At 51.1% G+C, this 24,970-nt stretch overlaps 1 protein-coding gene across 2 annotated transcripts in view; it reads right to left on the bottom strand.

Annotated features, from left to right (window-relative positions):
• Positions 1-5,759, bottom strand: part of LOC138296871 (uncharacterized) — a 246,381-nt gene extending 240,622 nt beyond the window's left edge. For both annotated transcript variants that reach the window (XM_069236360.1, XM_069236361.1), the window contains exon 1: positions 5,671-5,759. The gene's annotated coding sequence lies outside the window, so the exon portion shown is untranslated. The remainder of the gene's footprint in view (positions 1-5,670) is intronic.
• Between the last annotated feature and the right edge of the window lie 19,211 nt (positions 5,760-24,970).

Raw genomic sequence — 24,970 nt, 5'->3', positions numbered from 1 at the left:
CAGCGCACACCGTCCAGAGGTAGCCACGCCCAGTGCACACTGTCCAGAGGTAGCCACGCCCAGCGCACACTGTCCAGAGGTAGAAACACCCAGCGCACACTGTCCAGAGGTAGCCACACCCAGTGCACACTGTCCAGAGGTAGAGACACCCACCACACTGTCCAGAGGTAGAGACACCCAGCGCACACTGTCCAGAGGTAGAGACACCCAGCGCACACTGTCCAGAGGTAGAGACACCCAGCGCACACTGTCCAGAGGTAGAGACACCCAGTGCACACCGTCCAGAGGTAGCCACACCCAGCGCACACCGTCCAGAGGTAGCCACACCCAGCGCACACCGTCCAGAGGTAGCCACACCCAGTGCACACTGTCCAGAGGTAGCCGCACCCAGCGCACACTGTCCAGAGGTAGAGACACCCAGCGCACACTGTCCAGAAGTAGCCACCCCAGGTGCACACTGTCCAGCGGTAGCCACCCCAGGTGCACACTGTCCAGCGGTAGCCACCCTAGGTGCACACTGTCCAGAGGTAGCCACCCCAGGTGCACACTGTCCAGAGGTAGCCACACCCAGTGCACACTGTCCAGAGGTAGCCACACCCAGTGCACACTGTCCAGCGGTAGCCACCCCCGGTGCACACTGTCCAGCGGTAGCCACCCCCGGTGCACACTGTCCAGCGGTAGCCACCCCCGGTGCACACTGTCCAACGGTAGAGACACCCAGTGCACACTGTCCAACGGTAGAGACACCAAGCGCACACTATCCAGAGGTAGCCACACCCAGCTCTCCCTGTCCAAAGGTAGAGACACCCAGCGCACACTGTCCAGAGGTAGCCACACCCAGCGCACACTGTCCAGAGGTAGCCACACCCAGTGCACACTGTCCGGAGGTAGCCACACCCAACGCACACTGTTCGGAGGTAGCCACATCCAGCGCACACTGTTCGGAGGTAGCCACATCCAGCGCACACTGTCCAGAGGTAGAGACACCCAGCGCACACTGTCCAGAGGTAGAGACACCCGGCGCACACTGTCCAGAGGTAGAGACACCCAGCGCACACTGCCCAGCGGTAGCCACCCCCGGTGCACACTGTCCAGAGGTAGAGACACCCAGCGCACACTGTTCAGAGGTAGAGACACCCAGCGCACACTGTTCAGAGGTAGAGACACCCAGTGCACACTGTCCAACGGTAGAGACACCCAGTGCACACTGTCCAGAGGTAGCCACCCCCGGTGCACACTGTCCAGAGGTAGAGAGCCACACCCAGCTCACACTGTCCAGTGATTGGGGGCCACGCCCAGCACATGCCGCCCAGGAGGAGAGCTACCTGTAGGACACACTGCCCAGGGGTAGAGAGACACGCCCAGTGCACACTGTCCAGTGATGAAGCCAGGACCGGCTCTAGGGCGGTGCGACCAGTGCCACCGCACCGGGTGCTGACTTCGGGTGGGGGCGCCGTGGTTTCCAAGTATATGATGATGCCTCATGCAATTTTCGGCAACAATAAAAACGTGAAGGTAACTTTGGTGATTAATGTTCTGCCTAGAGAGAGATTGGAGGTTTGAGGGGCACTGTTAAAGGATGTTAGTGAGGCAGTCCATGGCGGTGGTGGTCACTGGGGGAGGGCACCTACAAACATTGTCCCACATGATGCCACCAGCGCTAGGGGCGGCCCCTGGATGAAGCCACTCCCTAAGAAGCTGTCCATGGAGAAGAGCTACGCCCACTGCACACCATCAAGCAAAATGTACTGGACCCATTGCAGACACTGTCCAGGGGCAGAGTTCGTTTTTTCAGCGACGATGAGGTACTCAGTGTGGGCTATCCGGGGCAGAGACCCAGGACCATCATGTACTGCCCAGAGATGTTAGCCAGCCCCACTGAACACCATCCGGGGAAGTGAGCTGCATCCAGAGGACACTGTCCAGGGAAGCTAGCAGTGGTCACTGCAGAGCAGCATGCAAGGACGTTTGATGCCCCTGGCAAAACGTAATCTTGCTATAAGAGCGCTCCAGATTCGCTAGAGGAAAAATGGTTTTGCACCCTATTCAAGAACTTTGTGCCACCTAGAGGTGGTGCTATAGAACTGCTGCCTTGCCTCATCTCATGGTAATGGACAAAACCCAGCACATGCGGTCCACACCAGTGAGCCCATGCAGTACATGTTCAAGGGAGAGAAGGCGCCCAGTTTAGTGTATAGTAGGCTTCTCCAAGGAGTAGCTCGTATGCTACTGGTAGCACTCCATGTGCAATCAACCTACTCAATTAGAAGCCTTTCCTAGGTTGCCTTAATATATGTATACCACATCTGAGAAGTATGTTTTAGAGACAAAAGTGTGAGACCTGTTGGCTTTGCCAATGCTTGTTACATTATTGCTGGCAATCATGCCTGATGCAGTGAGCTGATCACTTCTACTAGTTCTTCATAGGGTGACCACCAAAGTAATCTTGTCTGATATAATCACTATTAAAATACTTATAAATATCTCTGCATGATTTTCTTTGGATACAAGTAGCTCTTATTGCAGAAAATTTCTGAGACCCCTGGTGTATAGGAATACCAGCCACACCAGGACAGAGCTGTTCATGGGAGGGAGCCACGCCCACTATCTATGGAATTCGGCCACACCCCCGGCACGCTGTCCAGGAATTAAACCATCGCAGCATGTGCTGTTGAGTTAACTAAGTGGCACCCAGAGGTGCATGCGTGCTCACTCCTGGGAGAAGCCAAGCCCTCTGCCCAAATCCAGCTTCAGATCAACGCTCAGCGGTCTAAGTACATTAAAAACAAGCATTTGCAATGCAACGGGTCTGGCATTATGTCGAGTTAGAGCTATTAGCGTTGTAAACTCCTAACCGGACTTTTCTTGCCACATAAAATAAAATAAAAAAACAAGCGCAATCGTGCTGCGTAAAACACAGCACAATCGCGCTGCGAAATAAAGAGAAAAAGTAGTCCAGAAACCATACAGAAAACATGGAGCCTCGTACGTTTCCAGTAGTTTACCTGTGCTCTTGAGGAGGGCTAAACACTGGAAAAGGCATGACGTATTCACGCCTTTCACGAATGAAAGCAAGCATATTTTAAAAGGCAAGCCCACGAACCAATGAAAGTGACTGATGTAACATGGGCGTGGTTAAAATCCCCCTAAAGCAGAGGTCTTCAAACTGGGGGGCGGGCCCCCCTAGGGGGGCCTCAAGTGATCCCAGGGGGGGCCCCAGACTCTGGCCAAAATAAATATTATACAGATAACAGGCCTTTATTTTAAGCAGAAGCATGTTTTTGCAGTTTTAAAAAGGTAACAGTACTTAACTGCAATGTTTAAATAGGTTTAGACCTATTTAAACATTGCCATGTTTATAAAATAATTGTGAAAAATTCTGAGGGGGGCCCCAATGATTTTTATTTTTCAACAGGGGGGGCGCAGCATTAAAAAGTTTGGAGACCTCTGCCCTAAAGAGAGATTAGAAGAGGGACGGAGCGCTTTGCGCTCGCCCCTAAAAAGTATGGGAACTGTGATGCTACATGTAGCGGAGCGGGGTCATTGAGCTTGGGGTGGAGTCAAAGGCAGGGCTAAAAAAATCAAAATATTCTGTAAACTTTTCTAGCGTTCCACCATCAGGTAACTTCATATACAATAACGTGCAGCTTAAATGAAAAATTAATAAAAATTGGTGTTACTCAGTGGGAAATGCACCATAGCACATTATTATGCTTCTATTAGCTATGGCACTGCAGTGGTCTGTGTGTAGTGACGTGTAGTTTTAGTGCTACGAGGTCACAGCCAGTGACATAAAGCACTATGAATATGTAAGGCATTATTTTAAACTTATATTATACCCAGCATAAAACAGAACGCTAAAAATGTGCAACATGGTGTAAAATGCTGCTCCAAAATATAGATTTTAGTAGTACCCAGGCTGTAGCAATGCAATTATCTTTACATAACTGTCCCTTCAACACCTCACAAGGGGATATATACATACAGTTACAATTAAAAGTAGGCCCTTCACAGCTCAGTTACCTCTTTGGACTACCACTCAAAATGAAAAAAACGTTCTCATCACAAAGCTTCCGGTGATTCATTCACTTAAAGCCAGTATCCGCTCTCCAGCATCCCTTACATTTGCCGATATAGCGCACATTTGCATTTCTTTCAGGCAGCAGCACCCCAGCAGGGAGGCTTGTTTAGCTGTCTGCCCGGCTTCGGTTTCACTGCACAGGAGACTCGCTGACAGACTCTTCAGCTGAGGCATTTAAACTACTGAAATGAACAGCCCGGGACAGTGCCCCTCAGATCCCGCCACTTGGACCTCTATCAACAGTGCATGCACTGGTCCTCGGCCACCAGGTTACACTTACATAGCTGCCAAGTTTCCCACCTCCATGCGTGATGCGCTGCTCCAGGCCGGGTGTTTTTGTTTGAATTATGGCACTTGTAGATTTTTTTTTTTTAGAATGGACTAAGCGACTACAAGTCCCAGAATTCAAAGGGAAAGACCTGGCATGGCGCAGCACGTCACGCACGGACCTGGGAAACGTGGCAGGGATGAGGCTACTGAAAAGGCATCCCAGACCCACACTTCATATTCAGATGTAGTGATGTGGAGGATACCAGGAGAGATGCGGATGGGTTATTCATGGCAACCACCACCTCAACCCCAGCAGAGAGTGGGACGTGTAAAAAGCCTGCTCAGCCCACCTGAACGCCTCACACTGCACCTGACCTCTAAGACTGCGGGGGAGAAGGGCAGTCTTGTTTTTCTAACACCTATAACTGCAACTAGAGACATGTTGAACCCTTCCCGATATCAGTAGGGGGGAAACAGTGTATAATTATATTTTAAAAAATAGAATTCCATTCGTATTAAATGGAAGAGAGAAGGTGATACCCATCCACTGGCTAAAAAAAAAAAAAAAAAAACAACGTGTAGCTTTGAAATTTGGGTTTAAATCCCGGCTTCCCCATTTCAAACTGTGTGATCCTACGCAAACCACTTTAAGTCACTCCGCCTAATTTTAAATGACAAAATCTGAGAGCGCTTTAAAGAATCCGGTTAAGAATGTGCGCTGTACAAAAACCTCAGCTACTTAAGGGCTAATAGGCAAGCCTGGTGCTCTACATACAACCATAACGGGCACATACACTGCATAAAACAAGCTCTATATTTACTCCGTGCTTATTTTGAGCCGGTGGTTTCCGGTGCGGGACACCGGCACTTATTTTTCTGCCTCAAACATTTACTGCGAGCAAAAGACACACATGGGAAAGGCGGAGGAAGAGAAAAACGGTAAAGCGTCACAAAGAGAGAAAGCAGAAAGCTGCAGAAGTGAGGTGAAGGGACAGGGAGTGGCCGTAAATGGATTAAAGAGGCCCGATATGGCTTCAGGGTTACGCCCCTCAGTATTCAGTGCTCGCACATTTAATTGCAGCAGCCTCGTGTTTAAGAGGAGGGCTCTGGGCACCGGCGCGTTTACAAATTAAGCACTGGTACTCAGGGCAGTGTTGTGAGAGCATTGCAGGCGAGGACATGTACTTTTAACTGATGGGAACACAGTTTACTATAGTGAAAGACGCGTTTTAGAAATAACATGCTTGTAATAGGCAGTGAGGCATGTTGGCGCTACGTGCCATCAAGGAGCTACCGTGAAAGCCGCTGACCCCTCTTACCTCGCTCTGGGCTCCCCCCGGGCGGTGCTGCACACCCAGGCGCAGGCAGCTCTCTTCCACAGACCACTGTCTGTCTGTCCCACTCCAGCCCAGACTAACAGCCACCCCCACAGCAATGCCCATTTAAACCGCTGAACTCTGGACACTTGCCCCCTGGTGCCCCCCACCCGACTCCCAGCCTGGCAGGGCGGGGGCAGCAACACATGTGGCAACAAACACGTCCTCCGCAACACAGGGCCCATTGACTACAGCTGACAGGCGGCACGGTTAAAAATACCCCGGGTGGACAACGGGGGGACAGCTGCGACCCCCCAGTGCCAGGCTTCCCCTGGGAAAGAGAGAGTCGAGACCCCCGGAGAAAGGGATGGTGGCGACGACAGCGACCCTCCAGGTCACCCGCATCGTGTTTCCAGCCTGGGGGTTTCCTCTCACTGCCACTTTCATTGAAGCGCACGGAGACTACAGCTCCCACAATGCAGTTTTCACCCAGGCCTAGAGATATGGCGCGTGGCTGGCCTGCACCTATAAAGTCAGCCTGAAGGTTGTTCGTTGTGGCCAAGCTATTAGGGAGTGATGTAGTTCAATGACACACTCTTTCATCCAGTCATGCATGCTTCCGCACCTTCAATAATTCACCGAATCATCCATCACGTGATCTGTGTCGGAGTTACTGACTCGTGCACTCTCTTATTCGTATCTAAACTCTCAGTCATTAATAAGGCATTTCGCCCTTTAATGCCCCCTATTTCTCTACTCATTCATAAATTCATCCTTCATGCTTCCATTCACACATTCATGCACCCAGCTATTGAGTGATTAAATAACACATTCATTTCTCCAGGTACTGACTCGTTTATCTGTTCATCCACCCTTCAGTGCATCTATTCATCCAAGTTTGTGTATCGTGAGAGAGTGAGACCTCACCACAAAGGCAGTCACCTGAAAGGTGTCCGTCCCTCTTGGCCTTCACCTTGGCACAGAGTTAACCTTGGCACGGGCTAATAAGGGGTTGGAATAGGTCTAAGAAAGTCAGGGCCAACCATTTGGGCTCTAATCCAGGAGTTGGCAATCACCACCTCCGTCCCAAGCCGCTATCTGTTCATGACCCAGGAAGCAAGGGTCCCTCCCTGGTCACCTAGACAGTGCCCTGTGTGTCCTCTGGGTGCTCAGAGAATGCAGGTGCCAGCGGTTGGCAGGGCAGGGCCGTTCCAAGTGCTTGGCATCCTTGCAGGGCCGGCTTTAGCGCCGGTGGTGCCCAGTGCAACAATTGTTTTTGGCACCCGCCCCACCCATGAACTCCTTCTCCACTAATTCCCCCACTGCTACCCTCCAACAGTGCCCCTCATCTCTCCAGTGACCCTCTCTGACCTATATTTCATTTTTTATAGGGTACTCATAGCTCACTCACGTCAGGTCTGTGATCTGCATGGCACACGTTCTTTGCAGCAGGCACATTAACCCTCTGCACTACTTTATGGCGAGTTAAAGCTGCCACTAGACAAAACTTAAGTCTCCCTTTCTAGCAGGAGCATTAATCACAAGAGTTATCTTGACATTTTTATTGCTGCCTGAAAGCTGGACACACAAGGAACTCTACAGCAGGAGTTTTAAAATCATAAGTTATTGCTCAACACAGCGCCCCCACTGAGGTTAGTGCCCCCCTTCATGTCAGCGCCCGGTGCTGCCACACCAGTCCAACTGTCCTAAAGCCGGCCTTGACCAGCGCCCCCACCAAACATAGCTGAGAGCCCACCCAGAGTCCCTGATGGGAAGAAGTCCATAATGTCTCTTTTTGGCAAAGCGCTTCCTCTGCATCTCAGGTTCATGACTGGAATGGTAGGAACAGTACTTCTAGGCGCTAGAGGTCTTCATCGAAAGACCCCATAGCTGCCAAGTTTCCCACTCTAAGTTTATTTTCCTGGGCATCCTGGAACCCCGCCCCTGCAGCGCAGGTAAGTTTCCCTGTTGCCACTGGTGCGAGGCCCGGCAGGGGGATCTTGGCACACTGGCTGCAAGCTCCTGTCCCATTGCTACACTAGTTTGTGTACTGAGGCCCATATTTATACTTTTTGACGCTAAACTGCGCTAACGCAGTTTAGCGTCAAAAAGTTTTGCGCCGTCTAACGCCATTCTGAAGCGCCATGCGGGCGCCGTATTTATGGAATGGCGTTAGACGGCGCAATCAGACCGGCGCTGCCTGGTTTGCGTGGGAAAAAACCACGTAGACCAGACAGCGCCGGCGTAGGGGGAAAATGGCGCATGGGCGTCTTAAAATGGGGCAAGTCAGGTTACGTCGAAAAAATCGTCTTAACCCGACTTGCGCCATTTTTTAACGACGCCCATCCCCCATCAACATGACTCCTATCATTGTAAAGATAGGAGTCATGCCCCCTTGCCCAATGGCCATGCCCAGGGGACTTCTGTCCCCTGGGCATGGTCATTGGGCATAGTGGCATGTAGGGGGGCACAAATAAGGCCCCCCTATGCCACCAAAACAAAATATAAAAAATAAAAAATAAAACTTACCTGAACTTACCTGAATGTCCCTGGGGTGGGTCCCTCCATCCTTGGGGGTCCTCCTGGGGTGGGCAAGGGTGGCAGGGGGGGTCCCTGGGGGCATGGGAGGGCACCTGTGGGCTCATTTTGAGCCCACAGGCCCCTTAACGCCTGCCCTGAGCAGGCGTTAAAAAGTGGCGCAAATGCGCCGTTTTTAGCCACGCCAACTCCCGGGCGTCTCTTTTGCCCGGGAGTATAAATACCACGTAAAGGCCTGGGAGTCATTTTTTAGACGGGAACGCCTCCCTTGCATATCATTAACGCAAGGAAGGGGTTCACGCTAAAAAATGACGCACATTCCGGGAACTTTGGCGCTATTCGCCTCTAACGCCATAGTATAAATATGGCGTTAGTTGGCGTTAGTTTTGCGTCGAAATTGCGTCAAAAAAAACGACGCAATTTCGGCGCAAACGGAGTATAAATATGGCCCTGAATGCGGCTCTGGGTATTATCTCGGGCAGTTCCCAGATTGATCAGCCATAATCTTTGTTTTCAGGTGTCAGCATGAAGGTGGGTGGAGTTGAAACCCTCGTGTGTGTGCACGTGTGTGTGTGTGTGCACATGTGTGTGTGTGCACATGTGTTTGTGTGTTGCAGCGTGGACCACAAGGAAAGCAAAAAAGAGGAAGAGAACGCACAAGTTAACCTTTCAAACTGTGGGGCTAGCTCTTCCGGCGGTCAATGAGACAGAAAAGGGCAGGGGACATCTCCAGCCATGAAGGAATCCTCAATCTTCCCTCCTCACCAGAAAGTCCTCTCCACTACAAAGAATGTATTCCCTGGGGAGCCCCTGCAATTCACATGGTTGTTGGGGGTCTCTCTTTTGGAGATGGTTGAAGGCACCTAATTTCAGCGCAAACTTGTCTCAGCCTCATTTGTGGAACTGGTTTAAGGCATCTAACTTAAAGACATGTGGAGAACCATCCCTCTGCCTCACACATCTCATTGTTGGGGGCCTTCGGGACACCTAACTCAACCTCACCCGTGTCCTCTTCCTGGAGGCTCCACGTATAGCTTCTATGTTTTCGGAGATATTTGAAGGTATCTAACTTCACCTCATTTGTGTCTGATTCCGATACACACAGGTGGCCCCTGTGGAAGAACTGCACAAACGTTACCACCAGGACACAAACGGGGCGCTGTGGTATTTTCGGCCTATGGGAGTGAGATGTGATACACTGGAGACCACGAGTGACCTGAGCATCAGATGCAACATCCATGAAGCTACAGAGAACAGGTCATTGTCACCTGATTCCTCTTGAGTGCTGAGTCTCTAACCCAACACCACCTCTCTAGTAAGCCTTGGACTGCTCGACTTCACTACTCTGAGAGTCAAGTGCTAAATGTTGTAATGCTCCATGCAGATAAGCTGTTTCTGTCAATTGTACACAACCTATATCATGACAAAGAGTGAAAAACAAAACCTGAAGCTTTTCCTACAGTACTATAAAGCAGTTTGTATTCTTCACCATTACATACATACAAGACATCTGCTACATTTTGAGACAAAAACGTTAATAAAACAAAGACACTTCCATTTCTAAGCATCCACTGTGCAATGATGTATAATCCTTTCTCTAGGGTGTGCATTTACCTCTATAACAACACAAGAGAGATATCGACTGATATGTGTTTCGCAGCAGATTGCTGCTTCCTCAGGGCTCCACTGTCAACATCCCCGTATTCATCAGAAGAAGGGAAGCGTTCATTTCATATCGGTCCTGATGCAGAAAAGAGGTTTGCCACTCCCAGAATCCCTACCCATCCTCCTCTTCCATTTATCTGCACCACCAACCTCATCAGGACGCAGCTCGGGCTCGTCCTCCCAGAATCACCACCGTCTGGTCCATTATTCACAGAGCGGCCGTCATACCTCCACTTTTGGGTATCACATCCCTCTTTCGAGTTGAAAAAGACCACCGGGTGATGCTTCTGTGAGGATGGGCCAGTAGTTTAGTCTGGTTGCTTCCCATTTAGAATAGTCCCCAGTGAATCTAGTATGAGTTGATATGCTCTTGATAATCTGTTGATATTTTCATCAGTGTCAAGAAAGCCTAGTAGGGCTCACAGTAGCACTTTATAAAATAATCAATAAAAATAAATAAATAGAAATGTGTATTGGTGATCAGTTTTAGGTTCAACAGTTGGGTGAAGACTTTGACTGATACAATCTCAGCTACTGGTTCTTAAACTTTTGACTTCTGTGGACCCCCACTTCATCACTACTGGAACCCAGGGACCCCCACTGAGTCACTCCTGGAAGCCGAGGACCCCCGCCTAAACAACGTTGATGATTTGAACCACAAAACCATACACAGAAAATACAGAAACAACCATTCATCAAATACATACACATTTTATTTAATTTACAAACAAATATAAATAAAAAAAATACAAATTTGAATTTTTATAGGGATGTTGGAGCTTCTCTAAATTCAATTGAAGCCCCACATCGTCCATACTGTATTGTGTTTGATGCACCTGTGCTGCTCCCACAAATCCATCTGAGGATACTGATTTAATTTTTAGCCTCCAATTTCAAATTCCTTGTCATTTACATTAAGTTTTAAAATTGTTTATTTCGCCACTTTATTTATAAACACTTTATTAATGTGTTAATATTATTTGATTTTCTAAGCAGTCGTGGACCCCCTGAGTACGCTTTGCGGACCCCCAGGCAGCAGCGGCTCCTCCATAAGGGCAGAGAATCGTCATCGCCCCCCCCCGCCAGCAGCAGCTGCAAAACATTTTCAAGAAAACAATAATAAACTGTGTTTATTATTGTTTTTTTTTTTTTAAAGGTGCAGGGCATTAGGGGTGATGAGCGCATGTGTGCACACATGTGCAGTAGGCTCCCAGCCAATCCTGATGCTGCTCTGCCAAAAATGCTTAGTTGAACCCTGATGGACCAGGGTGTTTATTACACGCTGAGCAACTAGACTGAATGACAGGATGAGCTCCTTCTGCACCCACCGTCCACCTACGAGCTGCCTGCATGCACCACCTGCCACATTGTGACTGCACGCACCACCTGCCTCTGAGGGGCTGCACCACTGTAGGAAAGTGCCTCTGTTTGATATGGTCACCCCCACTTTTTGCCTGGTAGTTGATGCAATTTTGACCGTAAGTGCACCGGGTTCCTGCTAACCAGGTCCCCAGTGCCAGATCTCTTTCCCTAAAACTGTACAATTGGTCCCAATTGGACATACCTTTAACCTCCCTGTAAGTCCCTAGTAAACAGCACCCCTGGCACCTAGGGTGTGGGTACCTTACAGGTTCCCCGAGGGCAGCAGCATGTAAGGTGCCACCTTCAGAGACCACTTACCTATCACACCCAGACTGCCCTTGCAGACTGCGTGTCTCGGTGCAGCTAAAAGTGAAAACACGACATGGCACACCGTCTGCGCCCCATGTCCCGGATCACTACGTGCAGTATATGTAAGTCTCCCCTACCGCAGCCCCTACAGTCCTACAGCAAGGTGCATTATATTACATGTAAAGACATATGCGTGTGAGCAGATATGCCCCTGCTATGTCTTTCTTGATTCTTAAACATGGTGAGTGAGCAGGTAAGCCATTTGGGTACATGTCCTGGACGCTGGTAAATATGAGTTCCCCAGCTGCGTGATGGCTTCACTGGAAATAGGAATGTTTGGTATCATACACCTAGTATTGATAAACCCTCACGGATGCCAGTGATGGATTTATCAGTACATGCACCCAGAGTGCACCATAGAAGTGCCCCCTGAAAACCTATCCCCTACCCGTGTGGGGACTGATCAGTTTTAGCCAGTGTCCACCGCCAGACACAAATTCTAGACATCTGCCATCTTGGCGTTGGCAGGTTTAGGAACTCTGGAAGAGGGTAATGCCCCCTTCCAACAGGAAGTGGCCACATAGGGGGTGTAGTGACCCCAGAGGTAAGTAGCCCATTGGCTACTACCCTTCACTCTCCAAAATGCCCCTAAATGCAGTATTTAGGGGAGTCCCTGGCACCAGGAAATCAAATTCCTGCCGACCTAAGAAGAAGGGCACTGAAGAGTTGCAAAAGCAAAGGAAGAAGCAATTGACACGGAATCAGCACTGCCGGCCTGTCTACTGCGCCTACCGAACTGCATCAAAGTCGACTCGTCCTGCAGCTGTAGTGCCTCCAAAGCCAGGGAACAAAGATGCAGTAACTCCTGTGGAGCAGCGGAACTGCTTTCCTGCAACTTGCAGGCACCCCAAGAGAAACTGTGAGGAATCCGCATCGCCAAAAAACCCGACACCTGGAAGCACCACTGAACCTGTGCCGCACAGCCCGAGTTGAAGTGGACCATCAGAGCTAGTGTGGTCCACCAGCCCTCCAGAGATGAAGCCCACTGTGGACCTCCAAGATGACGCCTGGACCCTCTGCACGCAGACTCCCTAAACCGTGAGTGCTCCGGTGAAGAAAACCCTGCGCCTCAAAGCACCTCTGTACCTGTCGCCCATAGAGAAGAGTGGAGCCCCCTTGTTGGTTCCTCCTGACTGGATAGCCACTCCTCACCTGCAGCATCGTCTCGCCCGGTCTGATTTCCACTGAGTAACATCGGGCACCCATTGCCGTTCTTCACCTCTGCACCCGGCTGTCACAGAGCTACCCAATGTGACATGCTGGTGTGGTCCTGATCTGTGCCCAGTACGTACCTAAAGTCAAGGAGATTGGCCCCCCAAGTTGCTGAACTGTACCTGAATGCAGTACTTGTTGTTCTCGTCATAGAATGACATTGCCGCTTCCTGATGGGAATGATTCTGGTGCCAAAACATGTGTAAAGATACTTGTTATTTTTATAAATTGGTGTGGATCTCCTTCTTGAGTCGTGTGTCTCAATTGTTGACTGTGTGCGTATTTGCAGATGTCTAACATTCCTCTGTGTTAAACCTAAGGCTGCTCGACCACACTACCCCCTAAAAGGGCACCTTGGGATTGCTAGAGCAAGCCCCTGTCCACTAGTAAGGGGACCCCCCAGACACTTTGCACAACATATATCATATAAAGAGCCGGCTACCTACAACCACCCTTCCACCTCTGAGTGACTGCTTCCACCGTCGGCCATGGAGAAACTACACCTACCATCAGCCACGGTGAGACTGCACTCACCACCTACCTCTGAGGGACTACACCACCCTTCCACCAGAGAGTGACTGCATCCACCACCAGCCACGTAGCAACTACACCTACCACAAGTCAGGGTACGACTGCACTCATCACCTACTACAGAGCGACTGCACGCACCATCTAACATGGAGCGAGCGTACCCACCATCTACTCCAGTGCGATGCAACAGACATAAAACATTGTGGTATTATTTCACAACTCCGTCTGAAAGTGAAGCAACTTGGGGTGGCCTCCTTCTGTGACCATTCCTAGCTTCTCCCATTGATCATGCATGTTCATGGACATCTGCTCCATGCATAAAATCTTCCCTCTTCTTCCGGTGTCTACCAGAGTCTGCTACTGAGCTCTGGCCAGGTATATGTTCTATAATATACGGACAGCTGCAGACAGAAAGTCCTTGATCTGCATGGAGGGAACACATCTCGGGTCAGCTGGCCAGCCTCCATGGCACTGTCTTTCTAGGAGGATAATGTGTGTTCGTCGTTGTGTCTCAGAGTAGTTTACAGCAACAGGCTGGCTGTTCTTTCTCACAGTATTCATGGCTATGTCCCCTATAGGCCCTCAAATCTCCCTTTACCGCCCTCATGGCCGGACTGAGGCCCGTACTTATCCATATGTCGCAACGCAGCGGGCCACCTTGCTGTGCTGCGCACCAGGGAGAGGGCAGAAATGTGCCGTAGTTAACATTATAGGGCATACTGTTGCTCTCCGCCTGCCCTGGCGCACAGACTGCTGCCTGGCCCCAATGCAGGCACCCTTGCACCATGGTTCTAGGCTGCCTGTGCTGCATGCAGGGTTGTTTTGTGCAGGAAAGGGCACCTTCCTGCACAAAAACAATTCTCAGAGGCATTGTCCCCTTTCTAAGTGTGACTGCAGCACACTTCGAAAGTGATTGCGCCTCTGGTGGAGGAGTACAGTTCTGACGCATCCCCAGGTCCACCAGTGTTGGTAAATCCGAGAATGTGTCGGGTGGATGCGTGGGAACACCCACATTCCACCCATGGAACACCTCCCTGGGGCACAGGGACACAAGGTAACGACTTCACTGCCTTGTTTCAAACTAGATTTACCAAGCCACGCAAGGTGGACTTGCCATGCCTGATAAATGTCACTTAGGTTTTGCGTGGCCCTTGCGTCCCCTTGGGTTCCGAAAGGACGACGCAAAACCTTGATAAATATGAGCTTCAGCGTCAAACGCGCTTGTATTGGTGGAGAACGTTTCCATGTGTCTCCGCCATTCCACTTTCCATCCGTAGGACTGGCAAACATTTGGCTTTTCGCAAAACTCTTACGCACGCGTAATTCGTTCCCCTCTTTTGCGTCATTGTCTTCTTTCTGGCAGCAGCATACGGTATAGCGCCGAGAAACCTTTCTAGACTGGAGGCCTCTTCAGAAATTAGTTCATTCATTTATGGGAAGGAGTAAATGAATCCCCGTTCAGTAAATTAATGCAGAACATCCCAAAACTAGTGGGCGTGGTGCGCCAGGGGGTTTCTAAACTGTGAACAATACGAGTGCATGTGGGCGGCACATTTACATAAGTGAAAATCCACCAGATTAGGGGCAATAACATGTTTCCGCCTTAGACACAGATCACAAAAAAACAAAAAACGAATCACATTTTGGACATAAATCCTGTTTTTGGTGTAAAAATCAGGCTTTTCCTGAAACGGGATAGCAAACTGAGCGTAAGTGGCTCACCAGTGAATCCTGGTGAAAATCGTGCGTGCACGAAGCACATAATACAAGTTTGTGCACCTCGGGCCGGTGGAAATGCACATTTATCTCCTATAGAATGGGATGTGCACCGTGGAAATACCGAAGTCTGCCCAACCGGAGCACAGCGCGGGCACAATTTGCACCCAGGTTTATCTTCTTGCACAATGAAAGGCTCCGCGAGAGGTTAATTTAAAGAGAGAAACATCTGTATAGGTTTTCCAGCTTGTATAGGTTCGATCAAAGTGAAAATAATCTTGTCCGCAGTGAAAATGACCCTGCCGGGTTGGGGAAAAGGTTCATTGGTGAAAAGGTGAAAGTAATCCTTAGTTCGGATGAAAATTAGGAAATTGTCGTTCCTTCCCCGGAGTACCCCTGTCCTCATTGCCACTCGTGTAATTCCGTGTAGTTTTGCGAAATTACCCACAAATTTCTCGAGGTTACACAGAATTACGTGAGATGAGTAAATATGCATTTAGCTCAATTTTCTCATTGCAAAAATGTCCCCTCGCCGCCAAAATGGTTGTGATGAAGCACTTTGTGCTAAGAAATACCACTAGATGTAACAGAGCATGAACAGTGGCGTGGTCAGCCATCCACTCGCGCTTGCGAAATGTGCACTTGAGTAAGATTTTCCCCAAACTTAACTCCAAGTATTTTATGCTAAAAACAGTGCTAAATGCTACATAGCATAAGCAGCAGTGTGCACAGCCGCTCGTGCTCGCAAAATGTGCTCTTGCAGCAAGATTTGTTCCCTCAAATTACTCTTATTAACACGAGCGGGAGTAATTGCGTTATTATCGCTAATTTCGCGTCAAAGAGTAATGCGGAATCGCAAAAATTACTCTGGTTACTCTGTCGTAATTAAAATGACTTCCTGTTCTAGTTTGCAGCATTCCGGTGTATGAAGTTCTGCTTTCACCCTAGTGGCATGGGGTGAGAAACCCCAGGGTGTCTGCTGGCCAGGTCTCACACGTACTTGGGCCCCTTGGCAGGCATGCTTCTCCGCCCTGGCACAGGGGGCAGCGCGCTGCAGGGGCGGGCACACACTGCTCTGGTGTTTAAACCCATCTGGAGTAGGTCTTTGGCCTGGGTCCAGGGCAGAGACGTCACCCGGATGTGCTCCAGATGCTGATTGTAAGCAGAAGTCCTGGGATTCCTTGGGTGATGTCAGCCTCCTGCCTCCCATGGCATCGAGGCATGCAGAGCGCCTCGAACATGCCACCCCAGCCTGTGCAGCGCTGCATGCTGTGCGCGCGCACTATAGGCTTCCAGGCGCTGCACGCGTAGCTGAGTCAGTCACATATCCAGTGAGGGAGAATGTGAGGGCCTTTGCACCACAAAGGGCGAAGGACCCGCTCACTGAGGTTTCCTAGCGCATAGATCCCGTTTTCACTCAAACATTCATGTGTGGGGGTTAACCTTCCAGTTCTGCTTACCAGGGCCAGGCAGTCCTGGGTCACACATTCACGTCTGGCAAACTTTCCTCTTATTTTTGATATCTGTGAATGTCAAATTTCTGCCAGCGCTGGTGAAATGTCCGGAACTTGGTGAGTTTCTGGAGCCCCGGGTGGTTTTAGCCACGAAAATATGCGAAAACCCACAGAGTTGTACACGTGTGAGTCTTCATAAACCTTCTGCAGGCACGCCTACATTGAGGTCTGTCATGGGGGACGAAATGCCTTTACAGAGTGAGATGCGCAGGGTTCGCCCCCGCACCGAACCAGGGCCGGCTGTAGGGCAGTGCGACCGGTGCAGCCGCACTGGGCGCTGACCTGGACAGGGGGCAGTGACCTCGGTGGGGTGCGGGCCCTGTATTTAAATATAACTTATGATTTAAAAGATCTGATGCAAAGTTCCTTGTGGTCCAGCTTTCAGGCAGCAATAAAAATGTAAATATAACTATTGTGATTATTGTTCCTGCTAGAGAGAGAGAGAGGTGGAGTTTTGTCTCAGCTTTGACTCGCCATAAAGATCCCAGAGGGTGAATGTGCCTGCTGCAAAGAACAGATCTGTATTTTATGAGGATAGCTGAATGGATTAGTAAAAGCAATCTTTACCAGTGTTTTAAAACAAATGAAATGTATGTGAGAGAGGGGCTATGGAGAGATGGGTACTTTTGCCGGGTGGTAGTGAGGGAGATCATGAGGGGGGCTAAGGGGTGCTAAAAATATTTTTGTGTCATCAGTGCTAAAGCTGGCCCTGTACCAAAGAGTGGTAGAAGGGGAAGGGTCCTCCTCACAGGGGCAATACTTTACAGGTTGAGAACAATAAGTTAAATGTGCAAATCCCCATTTGTGTTGTGTTTGACATCCATAACTTTTGAACTTGTGGGTTCATCTGGAAGCTTCAACTGTCAGCGTTTCACATCCAAGCCGCCTGTGGTTCTTTGTGAATTCCTGAAAAGTTAAAATTTGCTCCTAGTTGTCAAAGAAAATATTCCCTCACGACGATCAAAGTCTGAAAGTGTTTATTAAAATAAACAGTAATTCTTCATGAATCACAGATTCAGTCTGCTAGTGTAGGAGGCTGGACTGATGTATGGTGGGTACCTAAGGTACTTACACCTTATACCAGGTCCAGGTATCCCCTCTTAGTGAAGTGTAGGCCGTGCCTAGAAGCCAGGCTCTCTAGAGGTAGCTGTGGATGAGCAGCCAAGACTTATCTAGGAGACATGCTAAGCTCATGAAATACAACTGTAGTCACACAGTACTCACAAAGGTATTTTATTTTGGTGACACAAATACCAAAAATCCCATAGAGACTGTACTTCCTTAGGAGGTAAGTAATACACGAATTACATACACTAGTATGCAGAAACAGGTGTAAAAACCGTTAGAAAACAGTGCACATAGTGACAATCACAATAGGTTGCAATTGGCCCAGGGGGAACACAAACCATATACTGAAATAGTGGAATGCGAAAGTCAGTTTCCCACCTAGGCAAGTGTAGTGGGTAGAGGGGCGCTGGGAGTACTAGAAAACACAAAAGGTAAGTAATAGAACCCACCCCAGAGCCCAGGAAAGCAGGAGTAAATCACAGTAACTTTCCCAGAACACACACAGAAGTGAGAAAGAAGATTATGCAAGAACCAGGAGAGACTGCAAGACACCAACAACCGATTCCTGGACCTGAGGACCTGTGGAAGAAGGGGACCAAGGCCAAGAAGCACTGAAGAGTCCAGGGGGAACAGGAGCCTCTGCTGACCCGGATGAAGGTGCAAAAGAAGAACCATTGGTGAAGAAGAACAGTCAGTACTGCACCCAAGAAGACGGATGCAGGTTCCTGGTTTGTGCAGATGATGTCCCACGCTGGATGGATGATAGTAGTCTGGTTTGCATCGCTGGATTCTGCCAATAAGACTTGGCACACACAAAGCTCACAGCTAACGGAAAATGGTGCTGCCCGGGACCAGGAAGGACCAGGTGGACCCTACCCAGGAAGGGGAGTCAGAAGGGGCTCTCAGCAACTCAGAGAGCCCACAGAAGACCAGGCAGCGCACACAGAAGTCCCACAGCATGGGGACAAGGAAGTTGCAGAAGAGGCCCATGCAGCACCACAACAAAGGCTCCCACATCGCCAGAGAACCACTCAGGAAGCTATGCATCACAGGATGGAGTGCTGGGGCCAGAGCTACAAGGTGCACAAAGAACTTTGTGGAAGAATGCCAACAAGCCTTGGCAACTGCAACACACGGTGCACAGGGGTACTGTCTTGCGTGGTAAGGCAGGCTCTTACCTCCACCAAATTTGGACAGTAGGACGTCTGGTCCGTCCGGACCACTTCAGTTCACTACCCGTGATGAATGATCCACTCAGCTCAGCAAGAGAGGGGATCCACTCAGATGGTCGTCAATGCAGTGAGGTGCCTGCTGAAGCAGGGGAGTGACTCCTTCACCCCAAGGGAGATTCCTTCGTTCTTCTGGTGCAGGCCGAAGACAGGCTGAGGATGCACAACCTGGAAACAGTTGTAGTTGCTGGAAGGAGCTGAAGATACAATGTTGCAGAAGGCTGCTTGCTTCTTTGTTGCAGTTTGTAGAGTTCCTGGAGGGTCCAGATGCAGTTTCTTCAGAGAGAAGTCTAAGTGGAGAGTGCAGAGGATTCCTGCTGGAGTCTTGCAATCAGAATCTGAAGAACCACCCAAAGGAAAGACCCTAAATAGCCCTGGAAGGGGGATTGGTCACCTAAGCAGGTAAGCACCTATCAAGGAAGGGCTCTGATGTCACCTGCTGGCACTGGCCACTCAGATGCCCACAGGGTTCCCTGCCAGCTTGAAATCCAAGATGGAAAAACCCAGGGACCCTCTGGAGGAGCTCTGAGCACCACCCCTGGGGTGGTGATGGACAGGGGAGTTGTCGCTCCCCTTTCCTTTGTCCAGTTTCATGCCAGAGCAGGGACTGGGGGGCCCTGAACCGGTGTAGACTGGTTTATGCAAGGAGGGCACCAGCGCCCATATTTATACTTTTTTGCGCCGCATTTGCGTCACTTTTTGATGCAAAAGCGGCGCAAACTTGCAAAATACAATTATATTTTGTAGGTTTGCACCACATTTGCGTCAAACAATTGTGAAAATGTGGCACAAAAAAAGTATAAATATGGGCCCAAATGTGCCGTTCAAAGCATTGCCAGTGGCTTGGGGAGGCTACCCCTCCCAAGCCTGTAACACCTATTTCCAAAGGGAGAGGGTGTAACTCCCCTCTCCCAAAGGAAATGCTTTGTTCTGCCTTCCTGGGCTCGAGCTTCTCAAGCACCAGGAAGGCAGAAACCTGTCTGTGAGGTGGCAGCAGCTGGGGCTGCCTGGAAAACCGCAGAAGGCTGGAATGGCAATACAGGTGGTCCTCTACGGAGCCCCCTGACTGCATGAAATCATACAATCAATCAATCAATTTATTTGTAAAGCGTGCTACATACCTGTGAGGGTTTCAAGGCGCTGGGGGGTGGGGGAAGGAGGGTGCTGTTACTGCTCGAAGAGCCAAGTCTTGAGTAGTTTTCTGAAGGAAAGAAGGTCCTGGGTCTGTCGTAGATCCGGCGGGAGGGTGTTCCAGGTCTTGGCAGAGAGGTACAAGAATGAGCTGCTGCCGGAAGATTTGCGTCGGATGCGGGGGACGGAGGCGAGGGCGAGGTTTAGCGGAGCGGAGATGCCGGGTGGGGGTGTAGAAGCTGAGTCTGTTGTTCAGGTATGATGGTCCGGTGTTGTGGAGTGCCTTGTGTGCGTGGGTGAGGAGCTTGAAGGTGATCCTCTTGTTGACGGGTTGCCAGTGAAGGTCTCTTAGGTGGGGAGTGATGTGGCAGTGGCGAGGGATGTTGAAGATGAGTCGGGCAGAGGCGTTTTGGATGCGTTGGAGGAGTTTGGATGAGATACCGGTGTAGAGGGCGTTGCCGTAGTCGAGTCTGCTGCTGACGAGGGCCTGGGTTACTGTTTTTCTTGTTTCTGTTGGGATCCATTTGTAAATTCTGCGAAGCATGCGGAGGGTGTTGTAGCAGGAGGAGGAGATGGCGCTGACCTGCTTTGAGATAGAAAGTGAGGAGTCGAGGGTGAAGCCGAGGTTTCATTCGCTGTCGGTGGGTGTCGGTGGGGGACCCAGCATGGACGGCCACCATGAGTTGTCCCAGGCGGAGGGGGTGCTCCCAATTATGATGACCTCTGTTTTGTCCGAGTTCAGTTTTAGCCGGCTGTCTCTCATCCAGTCGGCGATGGCTTTTAGTCCCTCGTGGAGGTTGGTTTTGGCGGTGTGTGGGTCCTTGGTGAGGGAGAGGATGAGTTGGGTGTCGTCGGCGTAGGAGATGATGTTGAGGTTGTGCTGACGGGCCACTTGTGCGAGGGGGGCCATGTAGATGTTGAACAGCGTTGGGCTGAGGGATGAGCCCTGGGGTACGCCGCAGATGATGTTGAAGGCTTTGGATTGGTACGGGGTGAGGCGGACTCTTTGGGTTCTGCCGGCGAGGAAGGAGGCGGTCCATTCGAGGGCCTGGTCCTGGATTCCTGCTGCGTGGAGGCGGGATTTTAGGGTGTGGTGACATACGGTGTCAAAGGCGGCTGATAGGTTTAGGAGGATGAGGGCTGATGTTTCTCCATTGTCGAGGTGGCTTCTGATGTCGTCTGTGGCGGCGAGGAGGGCGGTTTCAGTGCTGTGGTTGCATCTGAAGCCAGACTGGGAGGGGTCGTCTTCGAGGTACCGAGTGATCTGAGTGTTGATGATTTTCTCGATGACCTTCGCCGGGAACGGGAGCAGAGAGATGGGCCGGAAGTTTTTCAGGTCCTTGGGGTCCGCCTTTGGTTTCTTGAGAAGGGCGTTGATTTCGGCGTGTTTCCAGCTGTACGGGAACCTTGCAGTTTCGAAGGAGATGTTGATGGCTTTCCGTAGGTGTGGTGCGATGGCCATGTCTGCTTTGTTGAAGATGTGGTGTGGGCAGGGGTCTGATGGTGATACGGAGTGGATGGAGTTCATGGTCTTGTGGGTTTCTTCGTCGCTGATGTTAGTCCAGGAGGTCAGTCGGCTGGAGCGGGTGGAGTTCGTGGTGGGTGGAGTAGGAGTGTCCGAAGTGTGAAGGGAGTTGAAGCTGTCGTGGATGTCCGTGATTTTTCAGTGGAAGGCGGTTGCTAGGGCGTCGCATAGTTCTTGGGAGGGGGTGATGTCGTTGACGGTGGCGTTTGGGTTGGAGAGTTCTTTTACGATGCTGAAAAGTTCTTTGCAGTCGTGGGCATTGTTTTCTAGGTGGGTTTTGAAGGAAGATCTTTTTGCTAGCCTGATGAGTTGGTGGTGTTTGCGTGTGGCATCCTTGAGTGCCGTGTGGTTGTCTGGAGTGCGTTCGAGTAGCCATATTTGCTTGAGTTTTCGGCAGTGGCGTTTAGAGGCTTGGAGGTCATCGGTGAACCAGGTGGCTGTTTTGTTGATGTGGTTGTTGGAGGGTTTTCTGAGTGGAGCAAGGAGGTCGGCGCAGTCGGTGATCCATAGCTTGAGGTTGTGTGTCGCGATGTCAGGGTCAGTGGGGTTGACGGGCGGTATCTGGGCTAGGGCATTGGTTAGTTGAAGTTCGGTGACTTTTCCCCATCGGCGGCGTGGTGGTTGTTCGGTGAGGTGGTGTTCTGTCTGTTTCTTGAAGGTGAAGTGGATGCAGTGGTGGTCGGTCCAGTAGAGTTCGGTGGTATGGTTGAAGGTGACGTGGTTGCTTGTGGAGAAGATGGGGTCAAGGGTGTGACCGGCTGTGTGGGTGGGTGTGTTGACGAGCTGTGTGAAGCCGAGGTTGGCGAGGTTTTCGGTCAGGGTGGCGGAGTTGGTGTCATTGTTGTTTTCGAGGTGAAAGTTCAGGTCCCCGAGGAGGATGTAGTACGTGGAGGTGAGTGCGTGGGTGTTGGCCAGGTCGGCGATGGCGTTGCTGAAAGGTGCCCTGGGGGTCTATAGATGAGTGTACCTCTGAGCGTGGTGTTGGGGTCGGTGCGGACTTGGAAGTGATGGAGTTCGGCGGCGCTGAAGGAGTCGTCCAGGGTGGTTTTGACTTCGAAGGTGGCTTTGTGGACGATGGCTCTGCCTCCTCCGGTTCTGTTGGTGCGTTCTCGGCGAGCGACTTTGTATCCGTTCGGGATGGCTATGGCGATGTCGGGTGCTGAGCAGTCGTTCCACCAAGTTTCGGTTAGAAAGGCCACGTCCGGGGAGGTGGAGTCGAGCAGGTCCCAGACTTCGATGGCATGCTTGCGTGCTGAGCGGGTGTTGAGGAGTATGCAATGGAGGTGGTTGGTCTTGATCCTAGGAGGTATGTGGGCTCTGTTGCAGGTGAAGCTGCAGTTGTGGCAGGAGAAGGGTCCGTGCGTGCTCTTTGGAGAGGCCTGGAAGCAGGTGGTGTCTCGGCTGGTGTTGAGTGCGTGGAGGCGTAGTGAATGCTGGCAGGGTGGCTGTTGCCTGGGCCAGGGGTTCTGGCGCTGGGTGCGGTCCAGGTGCAGACGGGCGCAGACGGGCTTGCCTTTGGCCGCGGCTGCCACAAGAGGAGGGGAGGGTGGGAGTGGCAGCTGGGAGGCGGGAGGGCCTAGCGAATGAGAGGGCTGAGGGGTGGGGCCGCAGGTGATGCAGCGGCGGGAAAGTGGCTCTGGAGGAAAACGGTGAGAAGGAGGGGGAGGTGGGAGGGGCCGCAGGGTAAGCAGCGGCAGGAAAGTGGCTCTGGAAGAAAATGGTGAGAAGGAGGGGGGAGGCTGGAGGGGCCGCAGGGGACGCAGTGGCGGGAAAAAAGTCAGCAGCAAAGCAAACGGGATGGAGCGCGGAAGGCGGAGCGGGGAGCGACCTGCCTGCAGAAGCAGGGTCAAACCAATGCTTGCAAAAGCCTTTGGGTATGATTCCAACATGTTTGATACCAAACATGCCTATGTTCGGAGTTGCAGTTATGCAGCTGGACATAGGTAGTGACCTATGTCCAGTACATGTGTAAAATGACATCCCTCCACTCACAAAGTCGGGGAAAATGGTGCTGGAGGTCGTGGGGGCACCTCTGCTAGTGCAGGGGTGCCCTCACACACAGGTACTTTGCACCCTGCCCTCAGGGATAGAAGGCCTGCCATAGGGGTGACTTACAAGTGACCTAGTGCAGTGTAAATGGGAGTGAAAGGGTGCTTGAACCTTTTCACGCAGGCTGCAATGGCAGTCCTGCAGAAGCCTTGGCATGGGCTCCCTATGGGTGGCAAAATATATGCTGCAGCCCATAGGGATACCCTGGAACCCCAATGCCCTGGGTACCTAAGTACCATATACTAGGGACTTTTAAGGGGGCACCAGTATGCCAATTGTAAGTGAAATACTGGGTTACCAGTATGCAACAACCACAATTTAAGGGAAAGAGCATAACTACTGGGGTTCTGATTAGCAGGATCCCAGTAAACATGGTCAAACACACTGACAAACAGGCCAAAAGTGTGGGTAAACAAGCTAGAAAGAGGCTACTTTCCTACAGATAGGGTGTCCCCCAGTAACACAATATTTGAGCGAGCTCTCTCAGCAAAGGCAAGGCACAAAAATAAAGGGGGTCATTCTGACCCTGGCGGTAATTACCGCCATGGCGGAGGTCGGCGGTAGCACCGCCAACAGGCTGGCGGTGCACCGCTGGGCATTCTGACCGCGGCGGTTCAGCCGCGGCCAGAAACGGAAAGTCGGCGGTGTACCGCCGACTTCTCGCTGCCCTTGAGAATCCTCCATGGCGGCGGAGCGCGCTCCGCCGCCATGGGGATTCTGACACCCCCTACCGCCATCCTGTTCCTGGCGGGTCTCCCGCCAGGAACAGGATGGCGGTAGGGGGTGCCGCGGGGCCCCTGGGGGCCCCTGCAGTGCCCATGCCAATGGCATGGGCACTGCAGGGGCCCCTGTAAGAGGGCCCCACGAAGAATTTCAGTGTCTGCTTTGCAGACACTGAAATTCGTGACGGGTGCAACTGCACCCGTCGCACCTTCCCACTCCGCCGGCTCCATTCTGAGCCGGCGTCCTCGTGGGAAGGGTGTTTCCCGCTGGGCTGGCGGGCGGACTTTCGGCGGTCGCCCGCCAGCCCAGTGCGAAACCCAGAATGACCGCCGCGGTCTTTTGACCGCGGTACGGTCTTCTGGCGGTTCCCGAGCTTAGAATCACCCCCAAAGTATTTTACACAGAAGTTTACAGTGAGGATCACATGACTTTGTAAAACAAATACAGCACACAGGTCTGAGATCGTGAGGGAGGAAGGTGACGACTGAAATTATACAAAAATGTGAACTTCGTTGTCTGTGCAGACTAATGAATAGGCTGGAGCTGAGCCCGCAGAGTTTCACTCTGCGGAAATGTGCATTTACACGAAAACTCAGCGAGATTCTGCAGAGTTCAGCGGAATCGGGCACGTTGCACTGATCATGCTGATTTGTAGCGCCAGAAGCTTCTTT

This window comes from Pleurodeles waltl, chromosome 5 (genome assembly GCF_031143425.1).
Source record: "Pleurodeles waltl isolate 20211129_DDA chromosome 5, aPleWal1.hap1.20221129, whole genome shotgun sequence".
Classification (NCBI taxonomy): domain Eukaryota; kingdom Metazoa; phylum Chordata; class Amphibia; order Caudata; family Salamandridae; genus Pleurodeles; species Pleurodeles waltl.
This window is presented reverse-complemented; position numbering and strand designations above follow the sequence as displayed.